Below are 8,775 nucleotides of genomic sequence, written 5' to 3' on the forward strand. Positions count from 1 at the left end.
TAGCCACAAAGCTTAGTTATATTTTCTTGTTTTTTTTAAAGATTTATTTATTTATTTGAAAGTCAAAGCAATGGAGAAAATGGAAGGGAAAGACAGATTTTCAATCCACTGGCTCACTTCTCAAATGTCTGCAAAAGCCTGGACTGGACCAGGCTGACGCCAGGAGCTAGGAAGTCTATCTGGGCGGCAGGTGTCCAAGCACTTAGACCATCCTCCACTGCTTTCCCAAAACTTAACTATTAACTTCAAAATCCACTGGTCTAAATCAAAGAAAAATATTCAAATGCATATTTACAGAATATATTCTTCTCCCTGAAGACTAGATAATAAAAACCATTGGCTTCAAAAGTGGTAGAAAGATTGTATGGAGAACAAAATTCTGAGACCAAAACTAAGCTTGAATTAATCAAGCGATTTTAGAGGCCCTCATTGTGACGCCATACAAAAAGGGAATCATTATTTTTTTTCTTTTTTTGTTACTATCTGTTAGGATCTATAGCAGAGAAATCCAACAATGTTTTTTAAAAGACTTACTTATTTATTTTGAAAGTAAGAGTTACACAGAGATAGGAGAGGCAAAGAGAGAAGGATCTTCCATCTGCTGGTTCACTCCCTAATTGACCATAACGGCTGGAGCTGTACCGATCCAAAGCCAGGAGCCAGGAGCTTCCTCTGGGTCTCCCACATGGGTGCAGGGGCCCAAGGGCTTGGGCCATCTTCTACTGCTTTCCTGGGCCATAGCAGACAGCTGGATCAGAAGTGGAGCAGCTGAAACTGAAACTGGTGCCCACATGGGATGCCAGCACTGCAGATGGCAGCTTTACCCCCTATGCCACAGTGCTGGCCCTGAAATCCAACAATATTAACATGGAGTTGGGTCATAAGCATAGCAGTTAGAACTTGAACCAGCAATCGGTGAGTTAACCTCCCCTGCCACAATGCTGGCCCTATTTTATTTTTTTGTATGCACTAGTCTCTCTCTCTGTGTATGTGTGGGTATGTATGTATGTATGCATGTATATATGTATGTAGTTACAAGTAATTTTCTTACATGTGTAGACTCCTGTAACCATCACCTTGCCGAAGATACAGAACTGCTCCATCATAAACCACAAGGCTCCTTTGTGTTCATTCAACTAATTTGTAAAAATGTGTGAGCAGAACACTTGGGGATCTGTGGGCTATATTTGTTGTGAGAGCTACCAGTTTGGAGTCTCTCTTTTATAATGTGCTTTTAGTGAGATAGCTTTTTCAAATGTTACTTACAGCCTCTCTTCTCACACTACCCCTTTTTCATAGGATTTAAGCCAATTGACATTAGGTAGGAAACAAATTCAATTGGTAAACATTATCCTCTTCTTAGAAATAACAGCAGTTCTGAAAACTAAGGTTTGAAACTGACTTAAGCTTGTTGAGTGGACTCTTTTGCTTTACAATGCCTTCCAGACCTGCCAGAGGCTCATGCAAATTGAATTAAAGGCTACCTTACTAATTCACTAGACAAATGAAGACAGATGAGAGCATTTCTGAATGTAGGTTGTCAAACAGCTTGTTTTTAAACTGATGTAGGCAGGCATACAGGTTAAAATTGATTAGGTTTGTGAGCTATATATATATATATATATATATATATATATATATATATATATATACCATACCCCTGTGTGACCTCATGCCCCTACCTGGCCACACCTGTGCACCCACTGGCCAATCAGGTGAATTAATCACTCTGCTTTGGAAGTGGGTTAAAAGCCTGGGACACAGTGTGCCCGCCCCTTCCTTTCCTTGGCTTTTTGCCAGTACGGAGCTGGCTGCAGCCCTGAGCCTCCAGGGCACGTGGCCTTTGGGCCACCCGCCCCATGCTTCCTGGTCTATATGCTGCTCCATATGGCAGGTTCCTGGTACTCGGTTTGAATCCAGATTTACCTCTCTCCTATAGATAGGGTCCTCACTCTCCTATGCATCTTTCACACTGAATAAAAGCTTAAAAATGTACCATGCTGCCTCATTCATTTATGCCGGTATTCAGAATTCTTCTCTGAATATTAGGCAAGAACCCATATGAGCTTATTAATATTGGGAATTTAGTAATAAGCACACGGTGATATCCTATGGCACCCTCAAATTCCGATTTCATATGGAGATTCAGAAGGGACTTTTGGGGAACTTTAAGGGGGCCACAATAGGGTACCATTTTTGAGGGCCAATCCCAGTATCAAAACCATGACACACTTAACTACAAATCTGATTGTGGAACTTTATTTTTTTTTCCTTTTAAAATTTTATTTTGAAATTTTATTACAAAGTAACAACAGTAGAGGTTAAGCTGAATATTTTGGAATCTTGATTTGACATTTAACCCATTACTGTTAGCTATATCAATTTTCTCATTAGCATGTACTGTATATTTCTCTGATGTGCGTGTATACAGTGAGGAACTGAGAAAAATGTAAAGTGCAGGACCCTACTATTAAAGAATTCTCCCACATTGGTGGTCACTGAATGTACTGTTTAAACAATCTGTGCATCTTTGTTACCATTTGGTCCATCTCTCTCCATTTTAGCCACACTATAAGATAGATGATCACCTATTCCAGGTTTCTGGAAATTCAGCTGTTTTGGCATATGGCTTTCAGTTCTAAAATTGGGGTATTGTTGAGAAAAGCAAGACAATTGGCCATAATACAAATATATTATTAAACACTTTATTACTTTTCTTGTGTAATTCAAAACTATAGAATTTTGTTAGTTGTCTGAAAATTAAAAAGTGCATTCAAATTAACTAGTTGATATCTGTGATTCCATTTGTTTTTTTAACTTTTATTTAATGAATATAAATTTCCAAAGTACAGCTTATGGATTACAATGGCTTCCCCCTCCCATAACTTCCCTCCCACCCGCAAACCTCCCCTTTCCCGCTCCCTCTCCCCTTCCATTCACATCAAGATTCATTTTCTATTCTCTTTATTTATTTATTTTTTTGATAGGCAGAGTGGACAGTGAGAGAGAGAGACAGAGAGAAAGGTCTTCCTTTTGCTGTTGGTTCACCCTCCAATGGCCGCCGCGGCTGGCGCGCTGCGGCCGGCGCACCGTGCTGATCCGATGGCAGGAGCCAGGTGCTTCTCCTGGTCTCCCATGGGGTGAAGGGCCCAAGCACTTGGGCCATCCTCCACTGCACTCCCTGGCCACAGCAGAGAGCTGGCCTGGAAGAGGGGCAACCGGGACAGAATCCGGGGCCCTGACCGGGACTAGAACCTGGTGTGCTGGCGCCGCAAGGCAGAGGATTAGCCTAGTGAGCTGCGGCGCCGGCCTCAATTCTCTTTATATACAGAAGATCAGTTTAGTATATATTAAGTAAAGATTTCAACAGTTTGCCCCCACATAGCAACGCAAAGTGAAAAATACTGTTGGAGTACCAGTTATAGCATTAAATAACAGTGTACAGCACATTAAAGACAGAGATCCTACATGGTATTTTTTTAAAAACTGATTAATTTTCTATGCAATTTCCAATTTAACACCAGGTTTTTTTTTTTTCATTTTCAATTATCTTTATATACAGAAGATTGATTCAGTATATACTAAGTAAAGACTTCATCAGTTTGCACCCACACAGAAACACAAAATGTAAAAATACTGTTTCAGTACTAGTTATAGCATCACTTCACATTGGACAACACATTAAGGACAGATCCCACATGAGACGAAAGTACACAGTGACTCCTGTTGTTGACTTAACAATTTGACACTCTTGTTTATGGCGTCAGTAATCTCCCTAGGCTCTAGTCATGAGTTGCCAAGGCTATGGAAGCCTTTAGGGTTCGGTGACTTTGATCTTATTCCGACAGGGTCGTAGTCAAAGTGGAATTTCTCTCCTCCCTTCAGAGAAAGGTACCTCCTTCTTTGATGGCCCCATTCCTTCCACTGGAATCACTCGCAGAGATCATTCATTTAGGTCTTCTTCTTTTTTTTTTTCCAGGGTGTCTTGGCTTTCCATGCCTAATTATACTCTCATGGGCTCTTCAGCCAGATCTGAATGCCTTAAGGGCTGATTCTGAGGCCAGAGTGCTATTTAGGACATCTGCCATTCTATGAGTCTGCTGTGTATCCTACTTCCCATGTTGGATCGTTCTCTCCCTTTTTGATTCTATCAGTTAGTCTAGTCTTGCTTATGTGATCCCTTTGACTCTTAGACCTATCAGAGTCATCAATTGTGAACTGAAATTGATCACTTGGATTAGTGAGATGGCTTTGGTACACGCTACCTTGATGGGATTGTATGGGAATCCCCTGTCACGTTTCTAACTCCACCATTTGGGGCAAGTCTGATTGAGCATGTCCCAAATTGTACATATGATTCCATTTCTAAAATGTACTTTGAGGTTAAGTACACCAAAGAACATCTCTATTTGAATAGAAAATAATATGTAATTTCTTCCTAGAGGGATTTCTGAGGGATACTTTGGAATTAATTGTGTGTAGTGAATCTTAGAGAGTGACTGAAAAGCAACCAATTAAACCAGTGGTTCCCAATTAGGGACTTTATAAAAATAGTTAAGGCTCAAAGAAGTCAACAGTAAGAGTAAGATGAGGAAGTATAAAACTATTCGTGAATACAAAATAAAGATACAAAGCTTCCTTTGAAGTTTGGTTCTGACATTAACTAATCCTCATCCATTCAACATATTTCCCATGCATCTTACTGTGAAACAAGTATTTTTAAAATACAGCTTGGGGAAAGTGCTCTAAAGACTTTATTGATTTATAGCTCCCTTATTATGATGCATCCTATAATTTTAAATTAGAATAAATTCTGCATTCAATAGCTCTGCCTGATTCGTTTATTTTACTCAGCATCTTTACTCCATACACAAACCATACCAGAGATCTATGACCACAAGAAAGATGCCAGAATGAAATCCAGAAATGAGAAATATGTTATTTAAAGCAATAATTGCTCTTTTATTCCTTCAGAACTTTCCTATCAAATCAAACTTACCACTTTATATCTGCAGAGGTCTCTGTGGAATTTGGGTAATTATCTTCAAACATTTCCTATTTTTCGTTTTCAAATATCCCATCTCAGTAGCACATGACCAAATGTAGTTGCCAAAAAAATCATTTTCTTTTCAAAAAGTTAACAACAGAACTATGCGTTGTGATTTTATGCTTTAAATTTATTCAGAGCAAACAAAAAAGCCTATTTTGAATATTCTTTTGCCATAATGTTTATTAAAAATGGCTTCGTCTTGCTTCAGCAACACATATACTGAAATTGGTATGATAAAGAGAAGCTTAGCATGTCCCCTGTGCAAGAATGACACGCACATTCATGAAGCATTTCCTATTTTTTTTTTTAAAAAAAGATTTGGTAAAGCTTTATCTTTCTGCAATCTTTATGTTGGCTCTGAAACATGGTGTTTATTACTTATGAATAATTGGAAAATACAATGCACTTTCAATACAGGAGGGTGGTTTAGTAGCAAGTATTTCTAGACTAGTCTATAAGGTAGCAGTTTGCTTAACAATCTAGGCTTTCCATTCTTTTGTGTTAGGAATTATAAACTACAACTTTTTTTTTCTCTTGCTTAAAACTCTTTTACAGCATATGTCTGTTTGCTAATTTTCTTAATTGTATGTGATCATAATTCTGAGTTTAAGTTCCTGTTTGATAAAATAATTTCAGTTACATTTTTACTGAACCAGAAGACAAAAATAGTTTTTAAGTCTATTATGAATTAGGTACACATTTCCAACCACATTATTTTGAAGATTTCAACTTTATATTCAGTGCTTGCTTTATTTCATAAAAAGTAAGTTCGCCAAAAAGTTTAAAATAAGTATTTGAAACATGGGAGATACTTAGTAAATAAGTACATTATTCATATGCAAGACTATGGAATAAACAACCATTTCCTATTAATTTCATGTTTCTCCATAAAATGTGATATTTTGAATTTTAACATTGTTGTTTCAAATAGAAAATGAAAACTGTGATACCATTTAGCATCTAAATTTAAAAAAATATTTATATGTAAACAATAAAATACTTAGCAAATGTATAAAATTAGCTGCTAATATTGAAATCAGTGGAAATATTTAAAGATAAATCTAAGGGGCAGATGCCATGGCTCACTTGGTTAATCCTCTGCCAGCAGTGCTGGCATCCCATATGGGCCCCGGGTTCTAGTCCCGGTTGCTCCTCTTCCAGTCCAGCTCTCTGCTGTGGCCAGGGAGTGCAGTGGAGTATGGCCCAAGTGCTTTGGCCCCTGCACCCGCATGGGAGACCAGGAGAAGCACCTGGCTCCTGGCTTCAGATTGGTGCAGAGCCAGCCATAGCGGCCATTGAGGGAGTGAACCAACTGAAAGAAGACCTTTCTCTCTGTCTCTCTCTCTCACCGTCTATAACTCTACTTCTCAAATAAAAAAAAATAAAAAAGATAAATCTAAGAGCTCTGTACATCTTTTTCACTAAAGGATTATTAATTAATTAATTAATCTATCTATTTATAAGTTAGATTGACAAAGAGAGGGGGTGAGAAAGAGAGAAAGAGAATCTTCCATCTGCTGGTTTACTCCCCAAATATCCCTGAAAGTCAACGTTGGGCTATGCTAAGGCCAGGAGCCTTTCACTCCATCTAGGTCCCCAATGTGCAGAGTGCCAAGTACTAAAGTCATCATTTGCTGCTTTCTAACATGTGTTAGCAGGAAGCTGTTTCAAAAGTGGAGAAGCCAGAACTTGAGGTAGCCTCCAATATGGGATGCTAATGTTCCCAATGCTGGCTTAATCAATAGTACCATAACGCCAGCCCCATTCTTCCATCTTTATCAATTTTCCCTACACAATTTTATTTTATTTTGGTTTGGTTTGTTTTCCATTATTCTAGATTCTTACATAGCTTCCCTAGTTTTCAATTCAATTCATTGATTCAAATATCCATAATTTTGTTTCTCATTATGGCTGTCCACAATGCAAATTTCATTTTTAATTATTTTTAATAGTTCATCTCAGCCAATTTCCTATTCATATTATTTTGTTCCTTATTATAATTATTTTCTCCTATTATGTTTATGAGCTTATCCAATTGATCCAAAACATTGTATGCTTTTTTATTCTGTTGTAAATATTCAGTGGATATTAATGCTTACACCTACTGTTGAGGGTGTGTGATTAAACATTAGCACTATTCCCTAATCATTGTGAATGGTTAGATTTCTTTATTAGTGTACAGATGGGATTGAATATTAGGAACATCTCCCAGTTCAATTCTCAGTAGCTTCCTGCTATCCTCTCACATCTGCATAGTATTCTGTCTTGAATAACTAAATAATAAAATGCTAACAATACTCATTACTCACTTCTCCAGAGTTATTTAATTCTCTGGGTAGTATAAATTATAATTTAACTGTGCAAGTTTCACTTCCCCCTTAAGGTGACCAACTGTGTCAGTTTGCTTGGAACTGGATATATTCCTATATCATGGTATCATGGTGTTTTCAATGTTTTCAGAGTAGGGCAGTGGGATGTGAAGGAAGACAAAGTTAGTCATCACAGGTGAAATAGGTCTCTGCAAGTCAACTACATTTCCACTCCTGATTAATTGTTGCTCAAAGGAAATTGTACTTTCTTTTCTTTCTTTTAAACTTATTTATTTATTTATTTGAAGGAATTACACACACACACACACACAGAGAGAGAGAGAGGGAGAGAGAAAGAGAGAGAGAGAGAGAGAGAGAGAGAGATCTTCCATCAGATGGTTCACTCCCCAGATGGCTGCAAATCCCAGGGCTGGGCCAGGCCAAAACCAGGAGCTAGGAGCCCACACAGGTCTTCCATGTGGGTGCAAGGGCACAAGCACTTTGGTCATCTTCTGCTGCTTTCCCAGGCACCCATATGGGATGCCAGCACTGCAGGCAATGGCTTAACCCAGTAAGCCACAGCACCGGCCCTAGGAAATCAAACTTTCATAATGATTATTAAAATATTTTGAGTGATAAAAGACCATAACTCCAGATATTTAACAAATCATTATCTATAATTGGTTAGTTTGTATCACGGTTTTTATGAAACAGAATCCAAATATTAGCTATTTGGCCTTTGCAGAAAAAAATTTCTAATCCTTGACCTCAAGCAGCATACAAAACTCAAGTTATTAAAGAGAAAACTAAATACAAATGCAAAAAATTCCTCATTTTTTCTGATGTCACTGATTTCACAGAATATTTATAAAAAAAAAAAGCCTGGTTCATTTATTTCTTTTTTGACCTAAATTTTTACAGTCTTTTGGCCTTGAGTCAATGAAACATTCTCTAAGATGTTCTCATTAAGTAGCTTGATCATCATAGTTTTTAGTTTGTGTCACGTCTTTCTCTATAAACACTTCAGATTAACATCAAAAGAGCATCTATTGGAAACTACTATCCAATTATTTATCTTCATGATCCTCTTTATTTATCATGAGAAAATGCTTTGTTAAGAAATATTTAAAATAAAAAAGCATAAATAAAAAAATCAGCAAATTATAACACAGAAATCAGACTTCAAACTACCTAGTTCAAGAATAGTATGTTGAGGATCCAGCACTGTGGCATAGCTGATAAAGCTGCTGCCTGCACTGCAAGCATCCCAAATGGGCACCAGTTCTAGTCCCGGCTGCTCCTCTTCCAATCCAGCTCTCTGCTATGGCCTGGGAAAGCAGTAGAAAATGGCCAAGTCCTTGGGCCCCTGCACCTGCGTGGGAGACCCAGAAGAAGCTCCTGGCTCCCAGCTACGAA

General features: G+C 38.0%; 1 non-coding gene across 1 annotated transcript; it reads left to right on the forward strand.

Moving 5' to 3' along the window:
- Positions 1 to 5,246: 5,246 nt before the first annotated feature.
- Positions 5,247 to 5,352, forward strand: LOC133753870 (U6 spliceosomal RNA). Its single transcript, XR_009865110.1, has one exon. It is a non-coding gene; the product is annotated as a U6 spliceosomal RNA (small nuclear RNA).
- Positions 5,353 to 8,775: the final 3,423 nt, after the last annotated feature.

The sequence above is a fragment of the Lepus europaeus genome, chromosome X (genome assembly GCF_033115175.1).
Source record: "Lepus europaeus isolate LE1 chromosome X, mLepTim1.pri, whole genome shotgun sequence".
Lineage (NCBI taxonomy): Eukaryota > Metazoa > Chordata > Mammalia > Lagomorpha > Leporidae > Lepus > Lepus europaeus.